At 39.5% G+C, this 20,958-nt stretch overlaps 1 protein-coding gene across 5 annotated transcripts in view; it reads left to right on the top strand.

The window, feature by feature from the left end:
* Positions 1–3: 3 nt before the first annotated feature.
* The window catches only part of ARB2A (ARB2 cotranscriptional regulator A), a 263,468-nt gene continuing 242,513 nt past the window's right edge, over positions 4–20,958 (top strand). For 2 of the 5 annotated variants that reach the window (XM_077171064.1, XM_054651873.2), the window contains exon 1: positions 4–141. The gene's annotated coding sequence lies outside the window, so the exon portion shown is untranslated. Of the gene's footprint in view, positions 142–1,844; positions 1,991–11,886; positions 11,983–20,958 lie in introns of all 5 variants that reach the window. The other 3 variants (XM_077171061.1, XM_054651871.2, XM_077171063.1) reach the window with 3 other exon arrangements.

Here is a 20,958-nt window from a genome sequence, read left to right as displayed (position 1 = left end):
GCGCTGACGTCACCGCGAGCGGACCCCGGAAGTGGAGCCAGCAGGGGGCGGGCGGAGCCGCGCGCGGCGCTAGGCCCAGAGCGGCCGCACGCTACCCGTGACGGCGCCGCGCGCGCCCCGCTCCGCCGGCGGCAGCGCCAGGTACGTGCGGCGGCCCGGCCCGGCCCGGCCCGGCCCGGCAGGGCAGCGGCGGCCGCGGGCCCTCGGGCAGCAGGGGGATGGCCGGCCCCCGCGCCGCCCGCGGCGGGCCAGTCGGGGTGGCGGTGCCCAGGAGCCTTTCCAGCCCTGCACTGGGATGAAGACCGCGGGCACGCGGGCGTCCCGTGTGCTTGGTGTCAGGCCCAGAGCGGCGGCGGGAGCGGACGGAGCGGCGCGGCTGCCTCCGAGCTGCCCGCGCTGCCCACGTGTGGGCTGCCGGAACGGGTGTAGAAGTGCCCGTGTGCCCGTGTCACCGGGGCTGCGGGGCCAGGTGTCACTGCCCGGGACTGGACCCCAGGTTCTGCCGAGCGCTGCGCTGTGCCTGCTGCCGCTCCACGTTTGACAGTTATAATTTCAATTTTCTACATAAAATCGAAGGGGTTTGTTTTTCGGAATGTATCCTTACACACATTGCTGCAGGTTTTGATGCTGTCAGCTGCTTTTGTCAAACGAGACTTGCCAGTTTTCCCCACTGCCTAATGCAAGCTTTCTGTGTAGCCATAAATGATAAAAAGTCATTTGAGCGTGATTCTTGATTTTATGCTATAGCTGGGTTTGAATGATAGTTTTCATTCCAAATATTGCTTTTCTAATTGGGTGGGATTGAACACTTCTTTTTAGACTTAAGTTTCTTGTAGTTGTTCTGGCAGCTTAGAAAGGTGCGTGAAATACTTGCCATTTCTGACTTATCCAAATGTAGGGAAATAATTTTCCAGTTTAAATTGTTACTTTTACTTGGTTTTGGTTTGGTAGGGAGAAAACTCAAAATTTGTAATTCTAAACCAGGAGAGATTGGGCATCTATAGTCCCTTTCCAAAACCCCCTCTCTTTGCTTTTTGAGGAACTGTTGCCTTCGTTTTTCTTTCAAAGATAAATATTGAAACTTTTGAGAGAGATTGAGCTGGTTTCCTTCCAGATACCTAACTTTTTATGCTGGTGTTACATAAGCCAAGCTGCTCAGAACCACATAAGCCAGCTTGTCACAAAATATGTCTTCCACTTTACAGTTCTTTTGCATGAAGTTTTTGGCTAAAGTAATAAGTTTGCATGAGCAAGTAACAGACCTTCTTCAGGACATACAATCATTGGCAAAAAAAGTGTTGTAAAATTATTAACAGTTACAAAGCGAACTGGATACATTTGATGTTAATGGAGCACTGATTTGGTGACACTGAAGAGTGGGGTGTTAACAATATTTGCCTTCAAAGGAGAATAAATACCCATAATACAGCAGAAATGTAGTGTCCTTGTACTAGCCCTTAGTATTTTCTTGGCATCTTTAAGGAGGCAGAGGGTGAAAGAGAGTGGCGTGGTGTTCTGTTACAAACAGCAAAGCAGTCTTATGATAGCATCTTGGTTAAAGAATGCCCACAGGTTTTTAAAAAATAGGTATTTTGTAACTACACGGGAAAAAGTGAAAAAGCTCTTGTGTAGGGGAAACTAAAATTTTAACAACTGAGGATAGTGGCTTGGGGTGTGTCACAGAGTGCAGTCTATGTGAAAATGCAGAAAGAATGTCTTTATATGCTCCTTCGGGTTTAAAATTGATTAAATCTGCTCTTCTGAGGTGTTTTAGATATTATTTCACTTTCTTTAAAAAGAGAAAAAAAAAGATTATTTGCTGACCAGAGTATTGGTCTTCACAGGGTAGCTCCAGATAGAAGCCCCGGGTGATGGCTGTTGCTGAAGTCACTGCCAGTGCTTACTGCCTGCCTGTCAGCTGGAGCTCTGATGTGCCTGCCTCCGCTGCTGTTAGTCTAGGCACTGCCCAGCCCACCTCTGTCAGAACATGGTGGGTTAAGACGGATGTAATATTTATTGTGTTTAAGCTGACCTGACTCTTTTTGTCTGCAGTAGGTTAGCAGATGTGGTTAGGGATAGGAATAAGATTAAAACTTCCAGCAGGCCAACAGTACTGAGCAGCTGGAGACAGACAAGGCCATCATCATTTCAGATGCACAGCGCACACTCAGACTGCTCTCTTAGTGAAATACCTTTAATTATTGGAGTTTTCTCACCAGTGCCTGGATTTTGTCTGTCTTCTTGAGATTGCCTTTTCAGTGATTGTAGCCAGTTATCACTATATTTAAATCGGCAAGTTGATTTGACCATGGTCTTTACTGAATTGCCTTTTATGTACTAGTTAGCGAATGTTTGGGAGAGCTTCTCCTTATAATTACTCAGTGGGGATTTATCTTTTAGAATCTCTTCTTTTAAGTTCACAACCTTATTTTTTTTTTATCTTGAAGACTCAGCACTGACTCTGGAGGTTTTGCCTATTCCAGGCTCTATAGAAAAGGTCCTGAATACAACTGTATTGCTGGTACTTTGAATCTGACCCACTGTTCCTTTGGGGAACAATGTGCTGTCGTGACTGAGGAGTTTTTTAGATTTACAATAGATTACTGGAATTCTTTGAAGTAAAGCATACATACAAAGAATGAATATCTTTTAATTTTTTTTTTCCGCAAGCTTACTGAAACAAACAATGGACATGAAAACATCCTCTTATGAAATTTAATACTGCTCTGTGAATTTGTTTGGTGCTTTAGAAGGACTTTTTTTCTCTTTACAGGTATCATCATTGTACATATTTTTATTTAGCTTGCAGATGAGTTTCACAGATTTGTACTGAGTGGAATTCCCAGAGTACAATTTAATAGGCTTAAATTTGTTATTTTTCATGGTTATTTTCCAGCATTTTATTTGCTGTGTGAGAGCTTAATATTTAAGTACTCACAGCATTCCTTACACTGTTCTTGTAATGCGACTGAGTTTTATTGGAAAGTGAAGAGATGTGCTTTTATATCATCCTTACCTTTCTGCTTAGCTCATTATCAGTTACCTATTAGTACACTGGTTTTGGTAATGATTTTTGTTCTATACCTGAGTGTTTCTATGAATCAGAGTGGACCAAAAGTTATTTACCTCCAGCTACAGACCCATTCTGTTAAAAAAAGTGCCCAGGGCGCAGTTTCATAGCCTGTTCACATTAGATCCCTGTTGCTGGAATGGGGAGCACTCCTCTCTGCTTCCTGCCTCATCTCTCCAAGCCAAGCAGAAGATCAGCTGGCTGCACAGTGAGCCAGGTAAAGAACCAGATCCAGCTGATACAAAACTAGAGGTAGGAAATGCTTCTCATTGCTTTAGCTTGGTCACTGACATGAATGCCTGTACAAGTAGTTGTGATAGGACACAGGGCAGTGGCTTTAAACTGAAAGAAGGCAAGTTTAGGTTAGCTACTAGGAAGAAATTTTTTACAGCAAGGATGCTGAGACATGAGAGCAGGTTGTCCAGAGAGGCTGTGGGTGCCCCATCCCATGATGTGGAAGACCAGACAAATGTTTTGGGAAAACTAGTCCTGTGAAAGGTGATGCTGCCCATGGCAGGTCATTGAACTAGATAAACTACAAAGTATCTCAAAACCCAGATGCTTTTATGAGTCTGTAAGAAATGATGTAGGACTGGAGTGGAGAATCTAGAAGTAGGAGAAGGGCTGAAAGCATATCATACAGACTACAGCAGATCATGGAGCTGCATCCTGAGTCACCTTGTACTTTGACTGTGGTGAAAGCTTCTCAACCACTTTTCTGAGCAATCTTTCTAGTGAGTTAATTAGTAGTGATACTGCTGGTGGGGCTGGTTGCCTGCTCTGTGGTCTAGTCAAGTCTTCACTGCTCTTAATCCTGTTACACTCTCCTGAAGAGTATTGACTTCCATCTGCATGGAACATTTCTGGTACTGCAGTTTGTATTCTGTTGAGTGCATATCCAAAGAGGAAAGATAAACCACGTAAGACTTTATCGGGCTAATTTTAGGTGTTTCTGCTATTGTGGTTTCTGTATTCTTCCAGCTTCTGTTGGCCAGCAGAAATTCAGGAGACCAATCTGTGCAAAGCTTGCTATATAGACATTTGGCTGTTATAGGTATTGATTTTAAATACATTGGTGAAATAAGTATTGTCTTAGCAAAAGCACTGAATCAATATATTTGGTATGGTGGTTAATTTAAGAAACCCTTCTGTCAGCAAGCAGTTTATTCTGCGTTGTGGTTTAACCCCAGTTGACTAAGTACCATACAGCCTGTTAGTCACTTCCTTCCCTTTTCCCTCCGCCCCAGTGGAATGGGGAGTGAATTAAGAAAAAAAGGTAAAACTTGTGCATTGAGATAAAAGCAGTATAATAACTGAAAGAAAATTAAATACTACTGTAATGAAGAGGAGAGAGAAAGGGAAAACTCGAGACTGACAAGTAATGTGCAGTACAGTTGCTTACCACCTGCGGACTAATACCTAGCCCATCCCTGATGAGCCACCATCCCCCCTTCAGGGTAGCTTTCCCAGTTTATATGCTGGACATGATGTTCTGTGGTGTGGAATGTCACTTTGGCAAGTTCATATCACCTGTCCGTGCTGTGCTGCCTCTTAGCTTTTTGTGCAGCTACTCACTAGCAGAGCATGAGACGCAGAAAACTCTGGACTTGGGGTAAGCACTACTTAACAACAGCTGAACCGTCCACCGACCTTATTCTCATCCCAAATCCAAAAGGCGGCTACACTAACCCAGCCAAAACCAGGACACTCAGGGAGGCAGATGAAAGAATTTTCTATGTTGCATGTCTAGAAAAAGAGATCATGATTCAAATAAGAATTAGCTGTACTATGTTGTCAATTGTACTGCAAATTTAGCCAGTTTCAGTGTTGAGTGGAAGTGGGTCCATACCTGAAGCACCAGTAATATTAGTGCTTATGTTTTTTGAGGCTTGTGCATTTAAAGTCAGGCCCATCACACTGTATTTTCCCAGTTTCTGCTTTTTTTAGTGTTGGTAATTATCGTTGGTAGTAAGGAATTTTACTATAAATTTTAGGTCAAAGTTTAGGCTAATATTCTTTCAAGATGGATGTGATGAAAATGTTTTGATTGTATTGAAAATATTCTTGATTACTCTTAAGTATCCCTAAGCAACTCCAAGATGTAGGTAAAAAGTATGAAATTTAATAGGAAGATAGCTTTGGAAATTGTGAACTATTTCCCAAGATAGCTAGCGTGGCTTTGTCTGAATTACAAGCTCCATAAAGTTGCCATTTTCCATTTGCGGTATATCTTTTAAGGTACTTAATTTGAATTCTCTGGACATTTCAGCAGCAATATACATATTCTGCTGACCCATAGAGCTTTCTTCACTGTATCTGGTCTATAGTGAAAGCTGCTGGTGGGACATGGCAAAAAGTGGGCTCTCTGGTTTCTTGTCATCCCTTGACTGAGGTATATTTTCTCTTAGGAATGGGCATAGTGAACCTCCTCATTGTTCTGTTTTAGGTGTATGAAGAGAGGTGGATTATTGTACTTTGGAGCTGTTTTATACTTCTGTTTTAGTTTTTGGAGTGATAATGGCTTGTTTGAGAATATGGACAAATTAATTCTGATTGATCATGTTGTTAGAGTGCCAGGTACTCTCCAGCTTGTCTTCAATGCTGTGTTGAAGACCAAACGTTACAAATAATGTAGTGCTTATAGTGTCTTTTGAAATTCTGCAGGCCAGGCTATATAAAGCCTTGAAATGCGCATTTGGGTGGCTGTCATTTTTTGGCACACAATACATGCAAATCTAAGTCTCCTTGTTTAACTTAAGAAGATGGTAAACTAGCTTTGCATCCTTCATTCTTTTTTTATGCACAATGTATACCAAATCTTGAAAACATCTTGCTTTTTTTCCTAAAAAATGGGCATCCCATTCCTCTTCAGAACGTGTGTTACAAACCCACCTCAAGGGGGAAAATGTTAAGTGGGCTAGATTTGAATAAATACAGGCACCACAGTCAAAAGGAAAACTTGAAAGTATTTCAAAGAAGAAATAGGTTTACAAGAAGCCTTGGCCGTGAAAGAGCCCTTATATAAAATCATTATTAAAACTTGGTGAAATGAGAGAAGAATAAGTGTGCTCAGGCACACAGTCTGTATGTCTTGAATAATTATCATTGTATTGAAACAGTATCTCCCCACTGAAGCATACGATTCAGTCTTGTGAAATAAAATCTGAATGAAAAGAGAATTCTGTATCTGTATGTTGTTATCTCCCATGCTGTGGAGTGTGTTAACATAGCCTGTCTGCAGGGCTAAGAGGAAGATCTCAGAACAAGCATAGCCATCAAAATCAAAACTACTATAAATGCAAACTTGCTCTTGATACGTGCTAATCAGTAAGTCAAAAATTGGTGGAGGTTTCCTTGTACTTTATTTTAAATGTTTGCATTTTGGAATAGCAGAGTTTGAATTTTGGAGGCATAAACTTCCTACCACAGTGATCACTGCTTGAGTCCTTCTTTTGCGCTCTCTATATTTCTCTCTTGGCCATGTTGGCAAATCAGGCTAAAAAGTTTTTAGGCAGCCGCTGTATCCCAGTTATGTCACCTCAGTAGCACTGGGTGAAAATTGATAAATTAAAAGTGTACTCTTAAAAAAAAAAAAAAAAAGAGGAGAGGGAAGCAAGAAAGGATGGTAGTTTTAACTCAGCTCAAGCCCCTGTTTTGGTTTAACTCAGATATGATTCCCTGAACTGGTTCTCTGCACATTGCTACAAACAGTTCTGTCAGCTGAGGGGATAGCATGGGTAGGGGGTGGGACTGCTAAAGTCATTTTGCAAAGATGTGTTTGTGAATATATCTTTTGATTCTAAGACCTGGGGGCAGGAAGGGTCTTTGTTCTGTATTTGCTCTCTGTGAAACAGTGGGGTACTTGTTATCTGCCTGGATGAAGTTGAACATAGCATTCCCTTGGCTTGGATTTAACATTTCTCAGTATAAGAAATTGTCCTCAATTTTTAGAAACTTTGAGCGTGTTCTGATAATAGCAGCACGAAGACTCCAGGTTATTTCACTCTGTGTTATGTCCACTGTGATAATGAAACTTTTATTTCCATCAAGAAGCAATATGTGCTTAACCACCTTGCTGTGTGAGCTTTCATATCTGTAGCAAACTCCAGCTAGTATCCTGACTTGTACTTTCTTTATTAAGACATGATTTTTTTATTGTCAGTGACTCAGAAACAGACAGTGACATTTTTGGCACACAGTACCATTTGTTCTCTGTTGTTGCTCTTTCTAAATAGGTTATATCTCTCGAATTGTAGCATTACATTTATGTGAATCATCCTATCAACTTCACTAACATCAAATAGGTTGCATGTACATTCCTGCAGGAGAGCTCTAAGTTCTTGTTCATTATCTTTCAAAATAATTCTCTTGGCAATTAAAGAATTAAAAAAAATTTTTGTCTTTCCATTCTTTGTTCTGTTAGTCCTATTATCCTTGTCTTCCTTTCTGGTGAGTATTTAAGTAGTCATAAAAATTAGGGTAACTCCCTAAGGAATAATTGTGAGAGGACTACACCAAAAAACGCAGAAGCTTGAATTTTTGCCTATTTGAGGTAGTTGGTTGAAGCAGGAATGAAGGAATAGAAATATACAGAGATGGAATGTCCAAATCTGTAACTATGTCAACCCCTACCTGCATTTTCTTGAGATGAAAAATAAAACTGTTACCTGGTTTATTTCAGACACTGAACTTTTCAAAGCTAGTGGTGTGTTCATTTTGAGAAGCTCTGATTTTGCCTTCCTGGTGATGTCCAGAGGCATTCTTTTTAAGAACATTGTTTTAAAAATTCCAGAGAATCATGGTCTTTAGAGATTGCTACTAACAGCGATATAAGAAGGCTTTATTTCTGTGAGAATATTTAACTATTTAGCTTTCAAAAAAAGGAGCATGGTGTAGATAGTATAGTATTTTTTCTTTGGTTGGTTGTTCTAAATTGCATTTATCTTTCGCAGTATAGGACAGCAGATAAATAACTTTTAATGTTTTACTTTATGGAAAACGGTGATAGATATACCTCCCCCCAAAAAATGTACTGTGAGGGGAGTTAAACATGGGAGTGGGCCTTGTTGTGGAATCACTGTTGTTGCACATCTTCAAAACTTGACAAGTGCCTATGCAGCACATTCTGGTAACACTTTTCAGTTGACCGCCAAAGGTATGTATAGATCTATGCAGGGTATACCTTACTATATACATGGTGCTGTGTTTCGGATTAGGAAGGTTGTTGGTACAGTCTACTTTTGCGCCAGGTATCAACCTCAGTATTGGTGTGTAAGAATCTCCAGTGATTCTACCTGTAGAAGACATGCTGTGCTGTCCTTGTTTGGGCATGCCTGCCAGCGCCACAGAACAACTGACTGTGCTTGTTCTGCCACAGGGCTGTGGTGAGCATGGGTGCTGTCAGTGGACAACAGGGAGTGTGGTCTGAGGAAAGCTCTTAATTGGTGATGTCATTTCTGTACCCATTCTGTAACGGCAGGATGAATGAAACCAGTGGACTGGATTAGTGTGGACAAAGGGAGCTTGGGAACAAGTTGAGTTGGCAGTGTCTCTGTGAAAGTTCTTGATATGAAAAGACAAATGAGAACTTGGAAAGAGAACAGAATGGCGCTAGAAGCTCTCAGGATAGAATGTGAGGCCAAATAAGGCAGTGAGCTTGTGAGAGAAGTAGGAGAGGATGATTGAAAGGCACCTAAGTGTGGAAAAGGAGGAACTGGGGCTGGGAGAAACATGAGGGTTGTACTTAAAACTCAAGAAGGTTAGACAAAATACTGAGTGGCTCCTTATGAAGTGAGTATCTTCATTCAGTGCATTGACAAAGGCAGAAGTGCAGTGGAAAAAAACCATATGAGTATGCCTTCTGTATTGGGTTTGTGCAGCAGGGTTTTAGTTGCAGAGGTCTGCAGGTGTGAGAAGGTCTTGTGAGAAGCTGCAAAAGCTTCCTACATGTCCAGCAGACCCAGTGCCAGCCAACTCCAAGATGAACCTGCTGCTGGTCAAGGCTCTACCCCTGCAAGCCATGGAGGTTCACAGAGGGGCAGGATGGTGCCCAAAGGAGCTTCCCAAGACTGTATTGGACAGAAACATAGATGACACTACCTTAGAGAAGTGGTTGAGAATAGAGATCACTTCTTTCCTCTGTGTTTCCCTGTTGTTTTTTGTATGAGACTGGACTTTTGGTGCACAAGTGCTGAACCTTTTTTGTGCAGGTGGTCCTAATGTTGGTATTCCCTGGTATATGTAGATTAAGCATTGTTTTGGTACTGTGCCTTTGGGTAAGGAAGGCACAAATTTTGGCTTTTTCATGCAGATTGACTCAGAATCAGAAAGGAATTCCTGAGAACACAAAACAGACCCCTAAGACCATGAGCTCTTAATTCTTGTTCAACCAGACACTGCTCGTAATGATTCTCATTTCCCTTGTGTGGTCATTGCTGTTGTGGGAGGTAACTAACTTGTAAATGGATGTACACACACACACACAAACACACACATACACACATACACTCTATCTGTATGTTTGGTGTGCACTTCTGCTTTTTCTTATCTTCACAGAATGGTAGAGTTGTTGACATTGGCAGGGACCTCTGGAAATTGTATAGTCCAATCCCGGTACTCAGAGAAGCATTAGCTAGAGCAGATTACTTGTGGCAGAGTATAATAAGTTTTGAATCTCTCTAAGGACAGAGATTCTATAACCTGTTTTTATGATCCACTCTAATCACAGAGGAGCAAAGTGAGCTCTCTGTGGATTATGGATAGAATTCCAAAGGTTTGAATATTCCCCAAAACAAGATTAGAACCAAAATAGGTTAAATGTTGATAACAAAAATTGATGTTTTATTTAATAGTAAAGAAGTAAAGAGAAAGAAAGAAAAAGGGGTGAGGGGTGGGAGGACAGGAAGAGGTTATGCAGAAACATATCACCCCTCCATGGGTCTTGATGTCTCATTTATCCTCTGGTCTTCTAGGTTGTGAGGGTCCCCCTCTGACAAGGAATAGAATCCAATGGATTAATAAATATTTGGGTCAGGTGGGAGTGCCCAGGTACCTACCCTGAGGGGACAAGTTTGACCCTGTCCCTTGCAGGACTGTGTATCAGTTGTATGATTTTGCATCACATGCAGTGCTCTGGTGTAGGGTCTGGGGAACCATTAAGGGAGCATTTAATGGACCATGACATCCCCTGAGCAGCCCCTGACATGAATGTCCCACAGATGTGGCTTTTGTGACTGAACCAATTTGAGTAAGAAGATGGGTGTTGCCTCTGACCAGAGGTTTTTTCACCATTCACCCAAAACCTCTTCCTCCCTTCTTTGGTGGGTGGGGGGTGCCTGTACAAACCTCAGTAGACCTCAGTAGACAAGACAGCTGCTGGGCTTCATCCTCCTGTGGAAGTATTCTTCTCCCCCAGCCCAGACCTAAAAATAGTATCATTTTTATCTTAAATTACCTTACAGTCTAGAGCCTCAGCCTAGGGAGCCCAGACAGGATGCAGCTTTGTTGGTGCAGCTTTGTTGATGCAGCTTCACTACACAGTTTTAATGGACAAAAAGCCTTCGTAAAATGTTTAAGCCATAAACTACAGTATTTCAGTCTCTGACACCTGTCTGGGTGCCTGCTCCAGTGTTTGAGCCCCATTAGGTTAAGGAAGTTTTTCTTAATGTTTAAATGTCCAGTTGTATATTACCTTCTCACTGAACAACAATAGGAAGACTAGCTCAGTGGTCTTCTGTCTCCTCTGGTGTTTAATAAATACTGATTATACTCCTCCTACTCCACCCTGACTTTTCTCCCTGCTGAGTAGTCCTGTTTTTCTCAGCCTGTGCTCAGATACCAGATGCTCCAAGCCCTTAACCATTTTTGCTGCCCTTTGCTGGTGTCACTTCAGTATGTCTGTGTCTGTATTGCACCTGGAACATCTGAAACCATCACAGTATTCCAGATATGTTTAGAAGTGCAGAGTAGAGGAAAAGGATCATGTCCCTCCACCTACAGGCAATGCTTTTCCTAAAGCAGGATGTCTTTGAAAGGATCTTCACTGCTTTGTTTCTTCAGGTCTCATTTTAAACGATTGGGAAACATTATATATAGTCTAGAAGATATTTCCTATTCTTTCTAAATTTTGGATTTTTCCCTTCCTAAGCTCTATTAGCTTGAAATAGTATTATGTTTTGTGAAGTTTCAGAGACAGTAAGAGAAAAGGTGTATTTGTTGGAGGGAAGAAATTTGCTCCAGCTGATTAATGCAAGAGTGATGAATATTTTGAAGCAGAGTAATTTTTACATATCAACATAAGTAGGTAATTGCTTTCCATTTAGTTTGTACCTTATCCTTGGGGTAATTAAACACCTGGCTAGTTAAGACATACTTTACCAGAAATATAAAATTAGTATTACTATACTGTTCTGGGCTTGGTTTTAAAGCACTTGAGTCTTAAGTTCAAAGAGTTACCTATTCTGCTTACATTTTGGGATTCTGTTAGTTTTGATTGTCTCTGAGGACCATGTTCTCTCTCTTCTTCCTTTCCCCATTTTTTTTAATCTTCGTCAGATTTTTTGGTCCACTTTCCAAATTTCTATGAAGTCTGCTAAACTTTATGTACATCAAGGGAGATGTATTTTGTCTAGCATTGCTGATCTTTTATTCACAAGATTTTTGTGGGTTTTGTTGCTGTTTGGTGTAGGGCCTTTGTCAAATTATTTTCCATCTGTTTTCCACCTGCCTTTATACAGTAGCATTTAGGAACAAAACATGGTGAGTCTGAAAGTTTTGGTTTATTTAAGATTTTTTTCCTTTTTTTCCTTCTTCTCTAGCACAAGGAATTTAGGACAGACCATTTTTGTTTCTTTGCCCTATGTCGCATTTTTAAGCTGTTGCAACTGAAATGTTTCTTCCACTTTCATTTTGAGGTAGGTTAAAAATGTAAAATATTAGAGGGTTTGCTACATTATTGTGTGCATGTTTGCGGCATATTTTTGCTTGCTGTTCTGTAGCTGATATAGTACTTTCTTTTGAAGATTCATTTTGTCCTGTGCGTATACTGCTAATGTGACCGTGTAGTGCTCAGTACGGCATTAATTTAATTACAGAAAAAAAAAATCTTGTTTACACAAGGATACTTTATAGGTAGTGCTACTTTAGCACATATTTTGAAAATTGTCAGTTATTTGAGAAAATGTTTATATTGCCTATAACATGTTTTTCAGGAGTCCGTTGTGCTCAGTGGGGCTGATGCTGCTTTGTATTTTTCCCCTTCAGCACACTGTTTAATGTATCTCTCCTTTTCTTGTATTAATTTTTTTCTTGGGAATCAATATGATCAGCTGCTGTAGAGACTGACGTAAAGAATTTTAACATTAGTCCTCAGTAAAAATGTGTATTGTTCACGACTTCTTAGGGTGAGACATTATCTGTCTGATCAAAAGATGACATAGAGGTAAAATAATTTCAATGCATTCTGTACTCTTTTCCTGTAGTTACAGTTTGTTTATTGATAAACACTGTTCTAGTTATTACATTTTTCAGCTACCATGCTATTCTAATTTCTAAGTTGTGTTTAACAGCAATTAATGGGGATTTTAAGAATTGAATGGAACAGAGAAACTGGAAAAAACTTACTTTGGGTTAGAATCAAAATTTCTTAGAAAGAGACTATTAAGCTTGTTTAGTTTACCCGAAGAAAGAGATAGGACTTGGCTGTGGTGTCTAATCACGTAAGTGAAACATAGAAAACTTAACATAAAAAGATGTAGCAATAATTAGTGACTGAAGCCTGAAGCCAGAAATAAATACAAAGGACAGTGACTAGCCTTTCGGAAATCACAGCTATTGACGGACTGTTTAGCTCTTAATAACTTGAATTTTGCCATGGATGCCCTTCTGTGAGAACTGCTGTAGTTAAACCTAAATTACTGGTCTTAGAGATTGGTAGCTGAGGAAAATAGAAGGCCTCTGTTTAAGAGGACGTAGTTGATTTTGAGGGACTGTCTGGCCTAAAACTGTGAACCTTCCAAGAAAAAATGGGGAATTTATAATGATTTTTTTTTTTCCAAACTAGATTGCATCTCCCTGTGTCTTTCTCCTCTTGCTTTTATCTGTACCTTTGTGTTAGGCAGTACATGGGCTGATCCCTGCTCAATCACATTCTGCACTTATAAAAATTAATGACAGTTTTTCTCCTTAGTAGGGATTCCTTCAAACTGGTAGGAAATACAGTGCTTTCAACGAAATGGACAAAGAATTTTGCAATGTTGGTTTAGAATGACTCAAGTTGTTTTAGCCCATGTCTTTTAGTGGTTACTGCTAGGACAGAGTGTTTAGGCTTAAGGCTAAACCAGTCCTGTAGATGCATCTGTATAGCCTCATTGAAGTAGTTCATCAAAAAGTAGAATTTAATTTCTTCAAGGATATTGCTTTATAGCATGGAAAGTAAAAGTATAAGTATGTATGGCAAAGGGATTGAAAATAAAAAGAGAGCACTTGGTCCACGTTTTTTCCTTCAGGCTTTCAAATCAAAGGTGCAAATGAAATGGCCGGATAATTGTCATAATTATCATCTGCATTTGTGGACATCTGTAATCTATCATGTAGGAAGACTAGGCTGGGAGGAATTGCATAAGGTTTAACAGAGTTAAGAGTGTGAAATTGTGCTGTGACAATGATAATTCCCAAACAGCAAGCAGGCTGTGGTATGACTGGCAGAGATGTTGTGTGTAAAAGAAGCTGGGGGTGCTGCTGGATGGCAAACTGAACAATGTGGCCTTGTGTCAATGAAGTCAAATAAATTCTCTGGTATTGGTAGGAGATGTGCTAGGGTGCTGTGTCTGGTTTGTCCCCTGATTTCAAGAGAGATATTGATGAAAAATTTGAGAAGGTCAAGCAGATAGCCACCAGGATGATTTGCATGTTAGAAGGATGATTAGCACGTTAGAGAACTCAACATTTGGAGAAAAGTTCAAGAAAATTGTTTAGGTTGGAAAAGACATCCTCAAGTCCAGCTGTTAACCCAGCTCTGTCAAGTCCCACCAGAAATGATATTCCTAAGTGCCACATCCACACATCTTGCAAATCTCTCCAGGGATGGTGATTCTACCACTACCCCAGGCAGCCTGTTCCAGTGCTTGACAGCCTTTCCAGAGAAGAATTTTTTCTAATACCTGATCTAAACCTCCCTTTGTGCATCTTGAGACAATTTTCTCTTGTTATTTGTGAGAAATGCCCAAACCCCACATTGTTGTAGAGAGCAAGATGGCCTTCCTGAGCCTACTTTTCTCCAGGCAAAACATGCCCGGCTCCCTCAGGCAATGCTCATAATTCTTGTGCTCCCAACCAGCTTCGCTGCCTTCCTGTGTACATGTTCTAGCACCTCAGTGGAGAGACAGCTTGGAGAGGTTTCATCAGTCATCCAGTAGATAGAAGATAGAGAAGCTGTGAAAGAGAAGCTGTTTTCTGCTCAAAAGGGTGAATAGTGAGAGCAGAAATTTCATCTCAGTGTAGGGAAAAGGAAATTTTGGAGTAAGTTTCTGAAAAGCATGGTTGAATCTCCCTCATTTTTAAGGCTCATCTTGGCAGCACCATAGCTTACTTGATCTAAAGCCCTGTTAAAACCTAGTGAAATAAGGTCCAAGAGAAGGTTGGAGACTAGATAATTTCCCAAGATCTTTTCCTGCCTGGACTACTCCATGATGCTGTGGTCACAGCTTTTTGTCAGGCTTGGCTCTGGACTGAGATCAGGCAGTAGCAAGCTCTGTAAATAAGTGTGGTTACAATTACTGACAGGTACTTGATGGGATTTTTTTAATATAAATATTGTATTTTTAGTTTTTAAAGCTGAACCAGTAAAGAAAATAAAACTTGCATTGCTTTTTTATTTTTGTTCTTTTTAATGTTACATGAAAGAAAAGATGTACTGATATGGAAGAAAATTAAAAATGCAAGTTTGATGCAGTCAGAATTAAAATATCAAGTTATTTAAATATTGAGCTAAAAGGAATAATGTATTTATATTATTCAAATTATATATAATATATGTATATATATCTGTGTTGTAGTGCTATATTATGACAATCTAGCAGAAGTAGATCTCAAGGCTGCAGGTGTTTCACAGGGGTTCTTGCTTTGCTTGCCAGGTAGTTGAAATTAAGCAGTACTTGGTTCAGCTGGCCATATAGCACATGCTGCCTCTCAGGCAGGAGGCAGAGCAAAGACAGTTGAGGTACTATATTAGTAAAGCTTGCAGAAATCATAAACATTGAAGAAGCAAGTGTTCTACAGGAAGAAAAGCTGTGGGAAGAGCTGTATGGCAGATCTCTTGGGGCAGACATTGCCACAAAGAAGAGGTATGTATACTATGGGGATTTGGGCTTTTTAGTCTGATTCTGAAATAAGATAACTTGACAACTGATATCTTCAGTAGCCCTGCATGCTCTTTTCAGTTGTGTATGATTTGATTCTGCATAGTGTTCATCTCTTTTGTATATTTTTGTGTTGTCTGCAGTATTTGCATTAGATGCAGAGTAGTCAAGTGAGGTGGTGATATATATTTGCATCTGCACATTCCAGAAGATGTTGGAGGAAACAGATGTGTTGTAGAAAACTGAATGTGCCTCTTACCTTTCTTTACCTCCTTTAGTGCACCTCTCAGCACAGAGTCTGAGACAGAATCACAAATATCTTGCTGTTTATAAAGATCTGGACTATAGACCTGGATGCATTTCCATCTGATTTGCATGTGATCTTTTCAGGAGTCTTCAGTTCATGGCAGACAATCCTTCATAAAGTTGTGCTGTTACTGAAGAGCAAAGGAGGAGAGGGAAAAAATGGAATTTTAAAGTACTAGACACATAGGCATATGTCTAGGGGTTTTTAGCAGCTTTTGATGGTGGCCTGAGCAGAAACCATTTCCCTAGAGTTTTCCAGTTTTTCTCTCTTTCTTCTGTGGCATTCTGGAAGATTACTTTGGTGTCTCTTGTAAGAGAAGACTCTATTAATAGTCTTCAAGTTTTTCTCTGTTCAGAGGCATATTTCTCTCCCAACTGACTCATGGGATTTCTTGAGAAAAGATGATAAAAAAAAAATAAAAATTCTGGCTTTGTCCTGTAACTGCTTAGTATGTGCAGAGATGAGGCTATTGAGAGTCAGTCTTCTTCACTCCGTCTTTCAAGTCAAAATCCTATTAAAACCAGCAATACAAAGTAAAAGCATCTAAATCTCATCCAAACACAGCTTTTTTATAAACTATCACGGGGCAATTTCAGCTACATTATGAAGTAATGTTCTACCAAATCCTCATAACTCCTTGTAGTGTACACTAGCTGGAAAACCTTATTCTGTAAATAAGGAGCATATACAAATAAGCACACAACTGTTTTCCAAATTGCTTTATTGTCTCTTTTTTTTTTTTTTTTCTTCTGTCCTCATCAGCTGAGATATAGGCCCATTAAATAATGGAAAGGAAATCACCCACTAATTATAGCATTATTGCATATTACATGGACTTTTCCTGGTGCTTCAATTGCAGGGTTCTTAATAAACATTAATTCTTTGGATTTTCCCTCACATCTGCGGTTTGTGAAGGATTTCTTCCAACTTTTTAGAGGAAGGTGATGGTGAAGGCATCTTGAAATTAATGTCTTAGTCATCAGTGTCCATTCATTTCAGGTGCTGTGATTAGGAAAGCTAAAGAAGGTTCTTTTTATTTCTTAAAGCAGGAATCCAGGCTGAATTTCCTGCCCAGGAAATGAGAAATATACAAAAAGAGGTTATCTCCAAACATCTTCTCTTTCAGGCATTGGGTACAAGTCACCTGCAAATTTCTTCTCTGAATAGGATTCTCTGGGCAGCATTCTCCTACCTTACTGCTGGGTCACTTTTTCTGTCCCCAGAGTCGATGGCCTAATTCATTAGGTAATTGTCTGTTTAGGTCAACCGAAGTAGGGTCCTGTATACCTAATAATTGATAGTTTGCATATTTAACAAAGTACTGTATTGTGGTGTTGTGAATTAGGCACAGTAGGTGGGCAAGTCCTTCCTCTGGCTGCAGCTTCAGTCTCCAAACAGTGGATGGGGCAAAGAACTGGAAGGCTGAAAGTGAGAAAACTCATGGATTGAGATAAAGACAATTTTATAGGAGAAGTAAAAGCTGTGCACACCAACAAAGCAAAACAAGGAGTTGCAAATACTTAGCCATCCTCAGGAAAGCACAGCTTCATTGCATGTAATGGTAACTTGGGAAGACAAACACCATTGTTCTACACATTCCCAGTTTCTTCTTTTCCAAGTTTTTATTGCTGTGTGTCAACATGTGGTTAGTGGTCAACTGTCCTGGCTGTGTCCCCTCCCAGCTTCTTGTGCACCCCTGCCTGCCCCTGCCCCTGGGCAGGGCAGCACATGGAAGCAGGGGGAGCCCTTGATGCTGTGTGAACACTGCTCAGCAGTGTTAATGATGCAGTTTTCAGCACAAATCCAAACCCTACAAGCTACTATGAAGAAAACTGACTCTCCTGCTTGTGTTAATATGAGTATGCTTATGAAGGTAATTTTCAGCATTTCAAGGAAGTTAAACCAAAATCATTAAAATGTTAATGTGTGGAGTTGGGTGGACTCCACTAGGTATAATAAGTTGCTGACACATCCTGCTAATGCACGTGGCTCCTAGTCATCCATTGTTTGAAGTTACGGGGTAAATAAAGCTGGAAGGTGGTTGCTGTGCTACTATATCAAACTTCAGAGCAGACTGCTGTTGTGTACTTTATTAGCAAGTTCTACCACCATTTGGTAGTGTACACAGATCTACTGAGATTCAGGGGCTTAAGGATCGTTGCCAGTTTCTTTGTATTCTAAGTGGTTACTTCTGCCCTTCTAGCATTTATTAATCCCTTCCTGTGCACCTTTCCTCTGCCTTTTGCAGTGGTATGGAACATGCTCTGGACAACTAGGTAAAGTTTCTTGAAATTTTGGTAAGTCTTAGTAAGTCTGTGTTAAATGCATGAGAAAGGCCATTTTAACTTCAACAGAGCAGGACAGGCTTTAAGGTTAATTAATGGCAGGAAGCACATACTACTAAGTTGGTCCTCTGATCCTAAATTTCTGATCTCTAACATAGAAATGCTGTCTTTAACATGGAGGTGCTGTAGCTGCTCATTAACATCATCAGAACAGACCACAAGATGCTGTCTCTGAATCTTCTTATACTAGAGGTAGACATTTTCAAAACCATTTAGTCTGAAGCAGACTGGAAATAACAGCCTTTCAGAGCTGGGTAAACCAATAAGCACTTAAAAATACATTCTTTTAAGTGAGGGAAAGTGAAGTACAACCTTAATTGATGCAGTTACTGATGCCATCTGTAGTGCCCCTAAAGTGGGAAAAGATAAAATCTAATTAGAGAGAAAATACTGCTAAGATAAATTATTGAGGTTTTTGCTTTATTGAGACAATACCAACTAGGCACTTGAGGCAAACTGTCACCCAGTCATCTCTTTGAAGAAGAATTGGGTCTTAATCGGTCATCAGCCACATTATACAGATCTAACCCATACTTGTTCCTAGCTTGCTTGGGATGTCAGTTTACAAAGAGTAGGACTCTCATTCTATTATATTTTAATAAAGGAGTGCAGTACAAAGAGGCATTCTGGTAACACCTACTCATTGTATCCAGATAAGCCTGAAGGACTTGTGCTTTTTGAAGATACTTGTGTGTTTTTTTCTTACTTCTGTCTTGTTGGTAATGCTACAGTAATTGATAGCTTTTCTTTGGAGTATTTGTTATATTGACTTAGCTTCAGGTATTGCTAATTTAGAGCAAAATATTTTTTTTGTCTCTCTTTTGTCTGCATTTGCACAATGAAGAGCATTTTAAAGTATGTTGAAACCTGTGTATGTGTACCATGTGTATGGATATGATATGGTGTCATATGGTAACAGTTTGATTTAAAAAATACAACTGTTATGCCATCACAAGGTCTGTAGTCCAAGCTTCTAATACCACTTTACAACATGAAATACCTGTATGTTCTCTTATGTGTGTGTTTTTAAAAAATTAATTTTTTGACCATTTGTTTTGAGTCTACCAGTTTCTGTAATTACATAAGCAGGGGTATAATGAAAATGCAGCCTCATTGGCTCATGTGAAACCATGAAACAAGAATATCTGTGTCAAATTATTTTTAAGTATTGCAGAGGATAGAGTTAAAGAGGCACAGAATGTGTATAAGATACTTTATGTCAGAATATGTAAGCTTTCATGCATAAGTGAGATACATACAAGTAAATATGCGTAAACTTATTTGCTGTAACTATTTCTTCGGGTGAAATAGTAACTTGTGCTTTAGGAGATATGCTTGCGGTATGTATAAAAAAAACCCCACAGAGGTGTTTTCAAAAGACTAATCTAAGTAATTGTATGAATAACACACTTAAGAACATCAATACAATAACACATTTAAAGTCTGTATTTATTACAAGAAACTTGATGGCATTTAGGAATTATGTGACGTGGTCAGTATATGCAGTTGAAGATCTGGGATTTGAAATATGTACCTAGAATAAACTGCAGTTTGAAATGAATGCCTACAATTCCTGCTTTGCCTATATGGAACCATTCAGAATTTCATAATTTTCTATTGTTTATTTTTTGTACCATCAGTAGTGGATTTGGCACCTCTCTGTCAAAGAAAAGAAATCCAACTCTCTCAAGTAATTTATTCTCTTAGTTAATTAAACAGGTATCACTGAGGGATTCCAAAACATCCTGTATTCACAGAAACAATGCATAATGTACTGTGTACTTGTTCCATCCTCATTATGATATCAAGTCCTGCCTCCAGTGGCTGCTGTAACAGTTTTTTACTTTGTCAAAAAGAATTGTAAATTCTGTCTCACAAAGCTAAATTCAGAATTATTTATTCTGGTGCTTTTAGCTTTGCAGTTGAACTGTTATCTACTCAGTGGCAGGGTCTTCATCTAATAAAGGAAGAAGAATGGTATCCCTGACAGAGACAAGAATGGCAAAGATTCCTGGTCTCTGCACTGATTTATCTGATCAGGGGGTGGGGTCTCGCTTTCCAAGGTAAATCTGTTCAGATAGATTTTATGTTTCTTCCCTTAGCTAACAACAAATATTTGAGGACCTGTTTGTATTTTGTTAACCACATTAACTGACTTATACCAAATGATGAATTTTTGAATGTTGTATAGGGAGAACCACTCAAGTTCATATTACTAGAGTAATTTTAATCTGGGCTATTACAAAACACTATCATTGTCATTTTTTAGTATGTTGAATAATTTAAACTGAAATTACTTTCTTTTCTATATGCTTTACTAGAATATGCTGGAATTTTTTAGAATATATTACTATATAGTGGGTTTGTGCTGCAGATGTACAAACAAGATGGACAAGATTTTGTATTTGGTAGTCTTTTTTCTATGGACTGCTTGGAAGCATCTGAGGAAAATATTTAATACCATCCATGTGTGGGAATCAACATTTGAATCACAAATATTTACATAATAATATTAATAAAAATTAATAATTATTAATATTTACATTGACAACATTATAGGTTAGAAAATGCATTAAAAATCTCAGTGGTTTTGCTGTTGTTTTTGTGATTGCTTTTATGAGTGGTGACTGAAGGGTTGGACAAAAGATGCACATTTTAACTGAATCATGTCATAATTTATGAAGTACTCACTATAAACAGACCTTTCCTTTCCAACTCATTTGAAGTTGTGTCTTTAAAAGACTCTTGTAAAGTGTATTGCTGTTTCCCATCAGCTTTGTCTGAACAAACTTTACACAGGAAGGTGTCAAAGTCTGCCATAGTTCCAACTTGTAAAATGGATTATTGGACTTTCTAGACCCACAAGTTTAAAAGACCAAA

The sequence above is a fragment of the Agelaius phoeniceus genome, chromosome Z (genome assembly GCF_051311805.1).
Source record: "Agelaius phoeniceus isolate bAgePho1 chromosome Z, bAgePho1.hap1, whole genome shotgun sequence".
In the NCBI taxonomy this organism is placed as follows: Eukaryota; Metazoa; Chordata; class Aves; order Passeriformes; family Icteridae; genus Agelaius; species Agelaius phoeniceus.
Note: the sequence above shows the minus strand (reverse complement) of the source record. Positions and strands in the feature narration are given on the sequence as shown.